Source organism: Canis lupus, chromosome 30, assembly GCF_011100685.1.
Source record: "Canis lupus familiaris isolate Mischka breed German Shepherd chromosome 30, alternate assembly UU_Cfam_GSD_1.0, whole genome shotgun sequence".
Taxonomy (NCBI): domain Eukaryota; kingdom Metazoa; phylum Chordata; class Mammalia; order Carnivora; family Canidae; genus Canis; species Canis lupus.
The window spans coordinates 26,121,848-26,135,981 of NC_049251.1; the positions used below are offsets into that span (position 1 = coordinate 26,121,848).

General features: G+C 44.1%; 1 protein-coding gene and 1 long non-coding RNA gene across 2 annotated transcripts in view; one reads left to right on the top strand and one right to left on the bottom strand.

Annotated features, from left to right (window-relative positions):
- Window positions 1–12,123, top strand: part of LOC119866909 — a 53,464-nt gene extending 41,341 nt beyond the window's left edge. The window contains exon 3 of the long non-coding RNA XR_005381732.1: window positions 10,997–12,123. This is a non-coding gene — a long non-coding RNA (uncharacterized LOC119866909). The remainder of the gene's footprint in view (window positions 1–10,996) is intronic.
- Window positions 1–14,134, bottom strand: part of LOC119866906 (RAR related orphan receptor A) — a 711,488-nt gene that overhangs the window by 394,297 nt on the left and 303,057 nt on the right. The window lies entirely within an intron of this gene.

Below are 14,134 nucleotides of genomic sequence, written 5' to 3' on the forward strand. Positions count from 1 at the left end.
GAACAATTAATATATGGCTCTTGTAAGCTAGTACTCCCACCTCAGCTTTCCAGCTCTTTCCACTTGGTCTCTTTCCTTAAGATTCAGCAGCTCGATTCATTCATTCGGTGAGGATAAGAGCTTAAACTTCTTCCTTAAACATGTGGAGGTGGTTACTTTTTTTAATTAGGAAAAGGTAAACATTGATCATATCGAACTTTTTAACTGGCAACCTTCTCAGAGTACACATTTTTTTGGTTTTAGATTTTATTTATTTATGAGAGAGAGAGAGAAAGAGAGAGAGAGAGAGAGAGGCAGAGGGAGGAGCAGGCTCCACACAGGGAGCCTGATGTGGGACTTGATCCCGGGACCCCAGGATCATGCCCTGAGCCAAAGGCAGACGCTCAACCACTGAGCCACCCAGGAGTCCCAAGAGTACACATTTAATTCTGTCAGTAAAGGGTCATCTTTTTTACTCTCTTAAAACCATCAATCAGGACTTGTGTTATAGTTCTGAGCAGTCTCTGGAATTCCTTATCACCAGATTAGGGAGGTCTGTCTCTGTTCATTAGGCTTGCATGTAGAAAAGACTCACTCACACTATAAGCACTTAGAGACACTGGCATTTATTCCCACGAGAGGGTGACCCAGCAAGGCCATTTTCATATCTGCCTCCCATTTTCATATCTGCCCAAACGTTTGTTCTCATATCAGATCTCAAAGCTAACGCACCCTGGACATCACCAATGCCAATCAATGGAAAGCTAACATACTTGCTAAATGCTCCATGTGTGAATAAGGATTGATTTTACCCCCTTGGAAACACACTGCATTTCTAAATTTCCCATTTCCACCAATAGACCATCAAAAAAAAAAAATCCATTGCCAGACAAAAATACTTCTCCTGATACGCATACAGCGCCTTAGCTACAGACCTGGTTTTAGGCTATTTATTCCTTTTCACAGTGTGATATATGAGGAAGTGACCGAAAATTCCAACCCCCAAATATTCCTCTTCCCAATCTACCTTATGCCTAAAATTCCACCACTAAAAAATCCTTATGATATTTTAAGTCCAGGAGTACCCTTTGCACATTAAATTATTACAAGAGGAAAGCCATTTAGTCTACTTAATCAGCAAGACTCTAGAGAATTTAGCAAGTCTTATTTTGGTCGCATCGCTGAGAGAATTTAGCCCTGGGGTTATACAGACCCAAGTTGGAATCCAAGAGCCATACTTTCCTAGGACTGTGAACTTGGGCAAGTCATGTCACCTCTAAGACGTTCGACTGTGTCATTTACAAAAGAGGAATAAGAGTATCTACCCATGAGGAGTGGACAGAGAAACAGGAAGAGCACACTGTGTGAGGTTTGCCATCTGGAACAGAGCTCAGTAACATGAATTCCCCTTCTCGCAGGCTGGCTGGTCACGAAGAATGAGGTCAGGATATAGTATCTTCCTCAGGTTGAGAAGAGATGAAGAAACAGGGGACCTCATGGGAAAGGCAATTTTGGGAAGGGGTTGCTGCGTGCACGTGTGTGTGTGTTGTTTGGTGGCAGCAGTGGGAACGAGGACAACCCCAGTCACTTAGGGGTGAGGACTGCAGAGGTGAGCTATAGTCATAAAAAGGAGAGAGAGGCCCAGAGGAGGCCCATAAGGATAGCCATTTGCTTCCTCTATCCATCAGCCGATAAGGCTGATCAGGCAGCTCTACTCACTGTCCTACAAGCCCTCCCCCCGCCCCCCGCTCACCCCCAGTTCTGCCCTAACTTGACTACGTATCAGGGCTTTGCACTCATTATCTCAAAAATGACATCTCCAGATCTCTGCCTGTGGGATTAATGAGTAATCAGGATGTCTACAATAGTCTCCACCTCGGTAGAGATTACATTAATCAGTGTGCCTCAAATCTTGTTCCTATAGTGGAGGGGGTGTGAATGCTAGATGAATAGGCAGAGGAGAGCATGAGCTAATGATCTTTGCAACATGTCTGGGAGCCTATTTTCATGGGGTGAGGATAAGTTTCCCTCGGTGTGATTAACTGCCACACTGTGTTTTCGTGTTCCACGTCCACTGGCTAGATCTGCGGTGGCTAAAGAGATTATTTTGAGCCCCCAAATGAGCCCCTTGTTTTCCAAGTGAGCTGTGGATTTTATTTCTGTGGAAGTTCTTACGAAACTGCCCTTTCACTGAAAAAAAAGCAAGTTAAATGAAAGAGACGAACCTGGACATTTTACGACGTCTGCCCATAGATCAGATAATGCTTACACACGTAATGCTTACCAGATCCCCTAAGACTTGACAGCTGTAGTCCTGCATCTTAATTCATTTCACTTCAGTCTTCTTATGCTACCTCTTAGACACAGAGTCATGCAACGGGGAGAGCAAAACTGTGCCCACAATAAAGAAAGGAAGACTCTGTAAAAAGAATAGGCAAGACCGCCGCCTTTTCTCTGAGTCAGAGAAAAGATTTCCTGCTTCCTAACACTGCTGCCTCCTTCTATCCTCGTCCCAGAGGAGCCAATGTTGGGATGGATCCTAAGTAATTGTCAAGAAACTGTAAGTTTAGAAAAGGAAGTGGTAATTCTTGAGCGTCTACTAGATGCTAGGCATTTGACCTGCAATGACGCATCTAACATTAGTCATAATAGCACAATGAAATAGAATTATTTTTTCTATAGGTCAAAGAAGGAGAGGCTCAGGCTGGTCAAGCTGCAGATCAGTAAGTGACAGAACTAATATTCGAACCCAGTTCTGGTAACTCTAGAGCATGTATGGGGCAGAGCCGGGATGATCTTGAGGCTTTGGAGGCCTTCTGTTTACTACAGGGATGGGTTTCGTTCTAGGCTCAAGGAAGAGAAATAATCAGAACTGATAAATCTCTGTATAGGTCCTCTAGGGTTAAAATGGAGGCAGGAGGGCAAATGGGGGAGAACTCTTCAAAAAATGGGGCAATGCTTTTTGGGAAACATCGCATGGGGTTGGATGGCGAAGTGCTCCGAGGAACAGCTATTCCAAATTTCTGTGAAGAAGTTCTGTGTAGTACACAGTTTTCAGGGATCTGATAGGAGGGCATGGGGGGATGCGGTGGGGAACAAGTTATGATCTAGGGCTTACTGATGGATGAGAGCATGGTAGAGATTTCCTGGAACTTGCAGAAAACATCTAGCGAGGAGTTCCATGGGCAGCAACTGACCTTCATGCCATGTGTAAGCCAGCGGTGGGGTCAGGAGCCGTCCACATCCTACTTAGGGGAGGAAACAAGCAGCAGCGTTTCATCCCCACGCCACCAGGGGTTGTCAGCTTTGCCTCTGAAACTATGGCTGAGCCTTGGGCAGCCAAAATGCAAACATGTTTTACACACGCCATTTCCCAACCTCATCTTCTTCTATCCTGCTTTAGGATCTCCCAGACAAAACCTCAGAGAAGTAAGTAAATAGGCATACATCATTTCCAAAAGTCCTCAACACAGAGCACAGACCACCTGGACAGATCAAAAGCAGATTATCATGTGATACACTAAAGTCTATGTCCCAATATGGACATGGTACCTTCACAGCTCTTAACTGATCGAATGCACAAATATGGATTGGAAATGACATGATTACTAATTTTCTGAGGGGAAAGGGGGAAATCCAGTATAATGACTGGGTAAAATGTTAGTAATGAAAGGTAAGTAACCCAGACAGGGAGTTTCCTGAGGCAAGCAGAACCCAGCAGTTTTCAGCCACACTTCTTTCATGGTGTTCTCTTAAGGTTAGGTTGATAGATATCTGACATGCTTGACCATCTACTGAAACCACCTCTTGCCATTTCACCAGGTAGGGACGTCAGCAAAAAGCCTTTTCAGCGCAAGTAGCAGCCCACTTTCCAAAACAACTCTCCACCCTTTAAACTAAACAAACGACTAAGTAAACCCAGATTAAATACAGCTTTATCAGGATGGAGTTTGAGTAATCTCTGAATCAACAAAATCTGGGGAATGTGTGTACAGAATATCCATTATACAAATGTCAGACCACAAAGTCAAACTCTTTTTTGAGATGCTATTGAGGACTCCTTAATCCAGCCAATACAGCACAGTGAGGGAAGCCCAGAGTCATGCTAGCTTCCACCCAACAGCCTGTCTCTCCTTATGCAAAGATCAGGAAAGCAGATTTTCTGCAGAATTATTTTAGTTGTTTCCTGGAAAGAGCCAGATAGCCTGTCCCCCTTAGTCTAAATGGAAAATTCCTTCTCTGAGCTGCTTTAATTGCTATGGGTTAAGCTTGCACATCACACAACGTGACAATCACAGTACAACTGGCATCATTTGGTGCTTTTTAACTTTTGTCGGGTATAAGTTACAAAGACCAAGATTAAAAGGGTCATTTATTGTCTGCCAAATGGAAGGCTACAAAGTGAAATGGTTCAGTCACATAATTAGGGGGAAAGAAAAGAAAATTAAAATATTCACTCACATACAGAATTAAGTATGCTCACAAACTGATCAACACAGGAAAATATAAACATAGTAAGTAGCCCAAGAGCCCTCAGTTACTTGGATTGTCACGGGAGTCCTAAAATGGCATCTTCCTGATTTATACTGAAACACATGGACTGCTATTTCGATATTGCTGTTACAACAGTCCCAGATGCTGACTGATAGCACAAGGCTGAATATGCTTCGGAACCAAACAGAGCTGGGTCAGATACTAGCCTGTTCGCTTACTACCGATGTGTGGTTTGGGGCAAATGTCTTATTTCTGAAACCGTCTTATATTCTATAAAATGAGAACCATATGACCTTCCTCGTAGGTTTTTACACAGGTATAATAAGATTACACGTAAAGTATCGGGCCCTGGCACATGCTACATCCTTCATATTATTACTGCCCTCCCCCAACTTTGGGCGGGGAGATCTCACATGTATGTCTCTATAGTTTTGAAATTATGCCTATATGTAATAAGCACACAAGAAATACTTCTTGGCATTTATTCGATAGCAAACATTGATTATGTATCTTCTCTACTGTCTAACCCAAAAGTTCCCAAACATTCTTGTTTCATGATTAATGTATCAGTAATTTTTTTATTTAGCATTCTTAGGCCAAAAGAAATTGTCTTACGGTTCTGTTTATTAATTAATTAGGCCCAAATAACCTAACATGTTTTACCAATTTAGTCTTTTTTAAAAAAGACTTCCATGTATAAAGAAAAATAAAAATAAGATTTTCACTTCATTGTTCGGTAATCACAATTTCTGACTTCACAACTTCTGAAACCTTGGCATTAGATGGGAAAGCCCCGCCCTCATTTCCTGTTCCACATTGTACCACGTGGCAGTGCTTTATATCATACCAACTGCCAAAAACCTAGCTTTGCAAAGGTGTGACATCACTGAAAAGAATGTCGTGCATTCCAGTAATGAAACTGTGAATTGACTTGAGCTAGTAGTTCACACGATGTCTGACACATGTCAAGAACTGATACACTTTACCCAACTATTTAAAAGATTTCCTGGCACTCTTTTGGGTTCCCTGCAATGCCTAGGGTGCCTTGGCTCACTGTCTGGGAACCAGAAGGCTATCAACCCCATATCAAATCAGATTCTTCTTCTCTCCAACTGTATCAGAGTATTAGGAATAGGACAACATCATAGACACATCTGAAGAATAACAAGGCTTGCTCTAACGAAGTTCTAGCTGTATTTCTATTTCGCTTTTTAGCCTTTAATATGTCACTTATTAAAAGATGTCCTCGTAATGTCACATGGCCACCAGATAAATTCTGCAGTGACGCTTCTGGGAATTCGAACAGATAAACATCTACTTATCTCAATATCAAATGTTTACTTACCTCAAAAACCATAGAGTAGTGCAAAGTTTACCAGGTGATCTTTCTCATTCATAGGAATTTGTGGGCTGTGGATCAGCTTCCTATGGGTTCATTTGAGATGAAAGAAGGGCCTTCCTTTCCCTTTACATGTGAGAAGAGCTCATCACCTAAGAACTCTGCTTGTATATTTGCTGTTTGGCATCTAGAACCCAGGTCCGGGGAGGCACCAGGACTCGCCACTGCTTCTGTTTAGACTCTATTCTATCTTGTTTTATAGGTATATGTGCAGAGCTAAAAGATGATATAAACCTTGCTCAGGGCGGCAGTGAGGAGAGGTAGGATAAGGCAGAGGGTATATGCGGCACACACTTCACAAGGGCTCCCTGAGAGGAAAAACCCTGCTTTGCAGCGTTGGCTGGTTTCTAGGTTACAAACCCCCCACCATAGAGGAGTAAGGTCACCAGAGTTCAGAGTCGGGATGAGACGCATGCCATCAGCTCTGGGTTTCTTCTCTTCTAGAGCTGCCTGCAGAATGCTCTGAATTGAGGGACATATTCTTTGCTAAAAGGAAGATATGTAAATGTTCGAGTTTGTGTTCTCCTAATTGAGGATTTCTCTCAGACGCAATAAATAAAGCTGAAAGGAAAAAAAAAAACGGGTGCTTTGGAGAGAAAACAGGCTAATATGAAGCATTTTATGCAGGGGATGAATTCAGGCACCCTCCTGGGCATGAGGAGGCTATCCTGACCTTGCTGGCTAAGCCCGCCTGCTTGGGGGAATCAAGTCAACAGGTATTCATCAGGCTCCAATCAGGGGCCCAATATTTGTCTGAGCGGTTTTGGAAGGTGCCAGGAGAAGACCGTGGAGACTCTGCACTGAGGGAGAGGATGCTCTTTACACATGAAGCAAGCAAACCCAGCTCCGGCCTCTACTCACTGCAAATTTTGAGTACGTCAAGTGACACTGTCTTCCCCAGGGCGCACTTGGCACAGACCAGCAGGGTCCACTCTGTCCACTGCTGGACATATTTATGGGCCCTATTTGCTCGTTTGGCAAGAAGCTTAATATAAACATCTTCTGGAATCATTCTGCCCGAGGGGGGGAGTCAGCAGCCTCAGAGTCCCATACACAGACTTTGTATCAGGCCTCCTCAGTTTTGCTAGGCCTCAGCCACGTCATCTGGCAATGACTCAAAGCTCTGCTTCATTTTTGAAGTTCAAGTGGCAAAACTATTATACCAACTCTTCCCCCCCACCCCCACGTGCTGTGCAATTCGAGGCGGTAATTCAGAGACTCACCATTGAGAAGGTACCACGCTCTCCCAACGCATGTTCACAGATGAGTGCACACAGAAATAAATACATAGAAACACAATAGTTATTACAGGGGTGACTGCCTTCCCAGGGACCCTGGATTTAGAATTATGCAAAACAGGAGGCTGGTCTAAGAGTTCACTTAACAGTGACTTAAATGAGGCAGCAATGAGTAGATTGTCTTCTAAGGTGTTAAGATTTCCATGGTAAACCCCTGTTATAAAATGCTTTGCTGTCCCATCGATGTGATAATCCCGCTGGGGTACCTTTTGCATTCTTATATAGTGATATATAAAGTATCTTGTTTGCTTTGAAAACTTAAAGGTCAGTACTAACAATCCTTGGGCTGCTATCATTTCCCTATTATTTCTATCGAGTGCCTGCTAATTCTGGACCGTAAGCTCAGTGTTGGTGACGGCATGTGTTTTGCACTTGAGGGGGTCTGCACACTAGTTACAAGGCATCCGTGTTCTTTGTCATGTCTCAGATACCATATAACTGTAGAAATATATTTGAGACGAGCTAATCATTATGCCATCTGCATATTCACCCTCCCCAAGATTTATGCTCATGTGATTAAAGGCCTCCTCTTTAACTAGGTTCATGTTTATGATTTGGAGGTCCTTACTGGGGCAGAGTGGAGCTTCAGACACATGGTGGGTGGAGTCAGAGTAATCTTTTCCCTAAATATTTATTTGCACAGGGGTGCTGAGGAGCTGCCTCAGGCTGAAAAACAAGGATCACCACGGGAGAATCTGGCAGTGCCAGTGAGATGCAGCCACAGTCTGAGAGTCAGAAGGGAAGATGTTCAGATGTGTTGGCTGTTCTCCTTCACTATGCTGGCTGGAGGTTGAACCCATCCAGCCGTAAGCTGTCAGGGCTCATATATACCTCGGGGAGATGGGGCTGTACACAACAACTAAAAAAAACTCCCTCATCCTATTCTAGAATACATTCGGGTTCAAACTGCTTTACTCAGATGAAACATTCCCAAATGAGCCCAGAGACAGAAAACATTTCTCCTCAGTTCCTCATAGGGTACTCTTCTGTCCTGATAATGAAGGATTTGAGAGTGTTAGTGGTGAGGGCCAGCAATCAACCATGTGAAGAGACAGAGTCCATAAAGGACAAACATTATATGGTCTCATTCATTTGGGGAATATAAAAATTAGTGAAAGGGAATAAAGGAAAAAGAGAGAAAATGAGTGAAAATATCAACGAGAGTGACAAGACATGAGAGACACCTAACTCTAGGAAACAAACAAGGGGTAGGGAGGTTGGGGGGGAGTTGGGGTCTGGAAAGGGAGGCGGGCAGGAGGTTGGGGTGACTGGGTGACGGGCACTGAGGGGGGCACTTGGTGGGATGAGCACTGGGTGTTATGCTATATGTTGGCAAATTGAACTCCAATAAAAATTTTTTTTTTTTTAAATAATAAGGGTGGTGTGGCTTGGCTCCAACACTGATGGCACTAGTAGAACTCCTAAAAGTAAGCAGAATCCAGTGATCAGTAAAAGCTCAGACTAACACCTAAACACACATAAAATGCCACGTTGGGATGTCAAAGGGACGTTGAGTTTGGAATGAGCTTTGTAAGGAGCTCTATTACTGGCATTAACAGGTAAGGGCTTGAGGTTCTGGTCTTATAATATTAATGAGACTTATTCAGCCCCACAGGCTGGAAAGGTTTAGAAATATTTTGGTTACATAAGCTTACATCAACCCCTCCTCTTCTTTTAACTGACAAGCAGCCTTAGCTGTGTCATCATCTCTGATCTTGGACCACTTCTCTGAGCCACTGTGCAACCAAGTTCTCTGAAAGGCGAGAAGAAAAGTAAATTCATTGATCTCCTCCAGCTTGGCCTGAGATTCCCTACTTTACATTGTTAAGTGAGTGCAAAGCACGATGATAAAAAGTAAAATTCTTAAGACACATCAAAGACAGCTCATTAGATCAACTTTTTTTTTTCTGTGTATCTGTTGTTTTTTTAAAAAACAGGGACCACTGTGCTTTCTTTCAAGTGACAAGAGTTATGACAGCTGCTCTATAAGGTATTCAATGGTTAATTAAGACACCAGTGTCATTGCTGAGCTCTTTTGTGTTTCGTAGAAAGCAGTTGCTAAACAGATGAAAGTAGGTCTGAGGCAAGGGGTAGCATAACTATTATTTCAATTAATAAATAGCTCTAAAAGTGAAGGAAGTGATAAAGGCCTCGAGAGCGTCTGTATCTGCCCTGGTTCTGTCAGGAAAATTAAACCGAGCACTTGTGATTGCCACTGCTTCTGTTTAAGGGATCCAAGCAAGTTGGGTCACCTGTGCTGAGCAGGTTAGAGCCTGCCTGGTTCTCGGGGCACCCCCTAGTGACACACGTGTATACCCCGGCACAGCCACCTCACTGCAGCAGAAAGAAACTGTGCCCAACTCACCTCTTTTTCTTCCACTCGCATCCTCTCTCCTCCATGCTCCCCCTCCCCCCTGCCTTCCACCAAAGAAGCCCTAAAATGTATTTTCAGACAAATATCAGGGAAGCATTTATAAATATTTCAGAGGCGTTTCATAAATAAATAAGCAAATCTACAAAAAGACTTCCCTTTTTTTAATGAGATCTTGGCTGTGGTATATGCCTTTTATTCGAGCATCATTAAAACCAGTTGGGGAGATTTTTATACTGGACTCTCTTTCGGGGGGTTTCAGGATCTATGAGAAAGCCTGCTATGCATCTCCAAACCGTGCCGCCTCAGCCCTGACAGATTAGGCAGCTCCAGCACGAGGGAATAGTTTTTACTCTTTTTAAAGTAAATACTAATCAATAGCAACTGTACCAACAAAAACCTTCTTGCCGCCTAATTGCACCACAGCTACTCATAGACCCCAACAGAATTTTCCCCTGGATGTAACAAAATTAACTACCAGGGGCTGAGCTAGTGAGTTATCACCAGCTCTCTATTCAAATGTAATTAACACAACCCCCCCAACTGCCACTCGTACCATTAAAGCACCACGTGTATGTATAATTTCCAAACAAGGTCTGAAGGTCATGCCCACATCAATCTTTTCAACACACTCATCAGCACAGGAAATCAAGCTGGCGGGGAGGTGGTCCCAGCAATTATGGGAAATCTCTCCCTCTCTGAAATCTTGTTTGTAGTGCCTCTGCTGCAGCTTAATGCCCTCTGTGGTCTCTTTGGCCATGTCAGAAAGAGCCAGACTGTATCAGAGGCAAACAAGTGATTTAAGCTGATTTAGCAAGCAAATCAAGTACCCAGCACCGAGCCGATCCAGCTGCTAGAAATGTAGGAATCTTAACAACAGCTTGGGATGGATACTATGGCCCCTTTAGTTAATAATAGCTGATACTTTTATCACACTTTAGGATTTTTTTTTTTTTTTAGGAAGTTTACCTGTATTTTTCTAACTCGTTGGTAATTACAGTAAGAGCAGTGGCCATTTATTGAGCACTTGGGCTAAGAGGTTTATATAGATATTTTATCATTTAATCCTTGGAACGACTTTATGAGTTAGGAATTCTTATGCCTATTTTAAAATTAAGGAAACTGAGGCTCAGAGAGAGTAAGTGATCCAAGTGCTCCAAGCACTAAATGAAGGAGCATCAGGACTTGAATCCGACTGCCTGACTCTACAGCTCACTCTGGACCACTTGATCACTTTGCGAGGGAGGTATGGTCATCATCACCAGTACTGTGAGCGGCATCTGCGTTATATACATGTGGTAAACAAGGCACAGAGAGAGAAAGCAATTTGCTTGGGGCTGCCCAGCAGGGAAGAGTCAGGCAAAAAGATCTAAGAGGCAGTCACAGGAGTGGTTAGTGGCATCTCTGACTCCCTAAATGTACATTACGTCACAGTAACCTTCTGTCTTTTTCAAGGGTCACTGGAAAGAACAATAGAAGAGTCCAGAGACATCATCTGTGAACCTGTATAAGACACCTGCTCAGTGACATTCAGCCAGTGACGTGCCCTCTCTGGGTTCAAGGACCGCAACTAGGTAACAATGAGTTAGATAAAACATCTCTTAAGTCCCTTCCAGATCTAACACTTTAAGCTGATTGTGAATTCTTGCAGCTACAAGAGACCATAGGTGGAAACCTAACATAGCATTATTTTCTCAAAACTTGACTTGCAATGTCCCTGTTAGGACCCCGATAACCGTGTTGTTACAGAGCCATCACTTTACAAAAGCAGTGATGGGCACGTGGATGCCCACATTTAGCTTTCGTTCAGGAATCCTCAGCCACCGCAGGAGCCCACAGGTAAAGATAGCCTGAGCTACACTCCATCTAGTTCCCGCGTGCGACTTGCCAACGTGGCCCAGTTTGTGAGGAGGTCGGTGCAAAGTCGGTGAGGTCTGGAGCTCCAGTGAGAACTCAGGTACTGTAATTCTTCGGCAGTGGACTCTGCCATCAGATTTTTCCTTGCAAGGTGCACAATCAACACCGAGGGTCCTCCTATGATGGCAGTTTCTTGACTTCTTCATTCGTAGACGCCAAGTTCTGGCCTCTGAGCCTGTGCAGGGGATCTGATTGCTCAGAACTCCCACCTCCACCCAGAAACACATGCTCAGGTGGTTTCTGTCCTGCCCGTAGCTTACTCCGGGCCGGGGGTGCCTTCCATAGTGTAGTTTATAGCTGATCCATCTGGGTGAGGCTCCTGTGCCAGGCCCTTTGTTAGCCGAGCTCCGAGGGGACACTGGTGCCCGAGCTCACCATGTTGTGTTTGTATGTCGGGGGCAGGGGGGGCCTTTAGTGGCCAGAGATCCTTGGCATCAATCTATTTCCATTTAAATACGTTTTCCCTTGATTCAGAATGAACCCGGAGAAGCAAAAATACTAATCGAATCGGAATGCAAATATCCAAGGCTCCTTTCTCTCAGAAATGCCCTATTTTCCCCCCTCCATGGTACTAATGTTTTAGAAATAGAAGGCACCTCTGGAGGGACAGGATAATACAAAAATTTAAAATCTGTAGAAAATGAGTACAGGGGTAGGCGGCACTATTAGTGCTACTAAAAATAAGCTTTGGGAAGCTACAATAAATGGAAAAACCAGAAGAGCCATTCCTTTTTTAAACTGTATTGAAAATCCTGTATGTCCGGGAGCCATTTCCTCCAGAGATTCTAACAATAATACTTTGGATTCAATATTCATTCCTATAGCAGTCTCTCTCTCCCATTTTGTCTCCCCGCCCGACCCTCTCCTCACCAGGGTCCCAGTAATGCAGGCTGAGTATTGAGCTTATTACACATACAAGACAGCGTGGCTTTGCCAACTGAATATTGTGCCACATGCCATAGCACTGGGGCGATTATGCCCTGCTTGCTGCTTGGTATCCTGAAGATGGGAGTTATTTTCCTTTATTTTCATTTTCTTTTTTTACCAAGAATTCTAAGGTTACTGTAGACAAGCCACCCAGCGCTGGAGAGAAAGGATGTCCCCTCAGACTCAAGGAGTCTGTCATCAGTAGAGCCTGGCGAGCTGCACAGTGTGGGGTGCCCTCACTGGATGAACCTCCCTGACATCGCTACCTCAGGGCGGCTGGGAGGGTGGACGGGTCTGCTCACACCACTCATCTCAGGGCAAGTTGAAACGTGTCCCAGGAAGCCATGTGAGTCATCGACAGCTCTACTGGATTAGAACAATGATTGCAAATATTCAGACTGCAAGGACACGGGCTCCCAATATCCTACCTGCTTTGGGTTCTTTTCCAGATGCCGTGCCGGACACATCTGCCAGCCTCAGTCAGACACAGACGCCCAGCTGAGCTATTCTGAGCCATCGGGGGAATTTCTGCGATTTGAACAGAGAAACAAGAAGAGTGCCTTGCCAAGGCCCAGGTGGTGCTGATGCTTCAGAGTCTGGCTCCTTAGCACCGAGGTGGGCCAATAGGAAACGTCAAAGTTAGCAGTCAATCCAGCATCAAAGTTTAATCTTCCCTTTCCATCTCTCAGATGGAGCCTTCCTGCAATATTTAATCCCCGTATGTGCCAATAAATGGAGAAAGATGTCCGGTGAGAAAACCTATAGAAACTGAGTCACAGAATATCCATAAATTCCAGCACGTGTCAGAGTTGGGGACGGAGCCCCAGCCTGGGCAGCTGGCTTCTAATTCTGGGTTCTTAACACCACACTTGTCTTGTTTCTTGTTTGATTCACAGAGTCTCTGGGAAGAGAGCGGCCTCCGGTGGGACAGGAGCGAAAGGCCAAGATTTAGAACACCTCCCTCCTTTTTACAAGGCCATCTGGAATGTATTATTATCCCCCCCCCCCTTTTTTTTTCCTTCAGTCTGGGCATTTCTGCCTCTTAAAAGCACCTAACCCTTCACCATGGAGGTGATGCAGAAATCTGCCAATAAAGTAAGCCTGAAAGCCCTTTGCTTCCTGCAGAAAAATCTATACGTGCCCTTCAGCCTTATAATTGAGTTGCAAAGGGGAAAAATAAAATTGTTTCCTAGCTGTGTGGAGCCATTCCACCCAACATGCCAATAAAAAGCAAGTGGTGTTTTTGTCCATGGGATGTCCGGGTTCAGAGTCAGATCTATGAAGCCAAACAAGGCCTAGGTTATTACCAACAAACGATTACACTCTGGGTTGTATCGAACAGAGAGATATTTGAACTCTTGAGACTAATTGGAAGGGTTCCGAAATGTCAGCGTCGACGTTCCCTGTCTAGATTCCATGAACCACAGTGGAAACTAACCCTGAATTTGAAAATGTTGCCTTCCACAAAGACCCATGTTTCTATCAGAAGATGCAAATATTAATCCAGGGCAGGCAAGTCACTTAGATCTCAGTGCCTTTCTACGCCAGAGAGTAGACGGATAATAACCATCTGCATTATCTTTCTTCTGAAATTTGTTGGGAAGTTCAAGTGAATACTACTACTCTCTTTTGTAGAGCACTTTAGCTTATAAAAACCCCTTCCTTTAGTCCATCTGAATTACTTCCTGCAATATCTGTAACCAGGTGAACAGCACCTACCTCCAACCAACCCTGTGCAGTTGGTGGGTA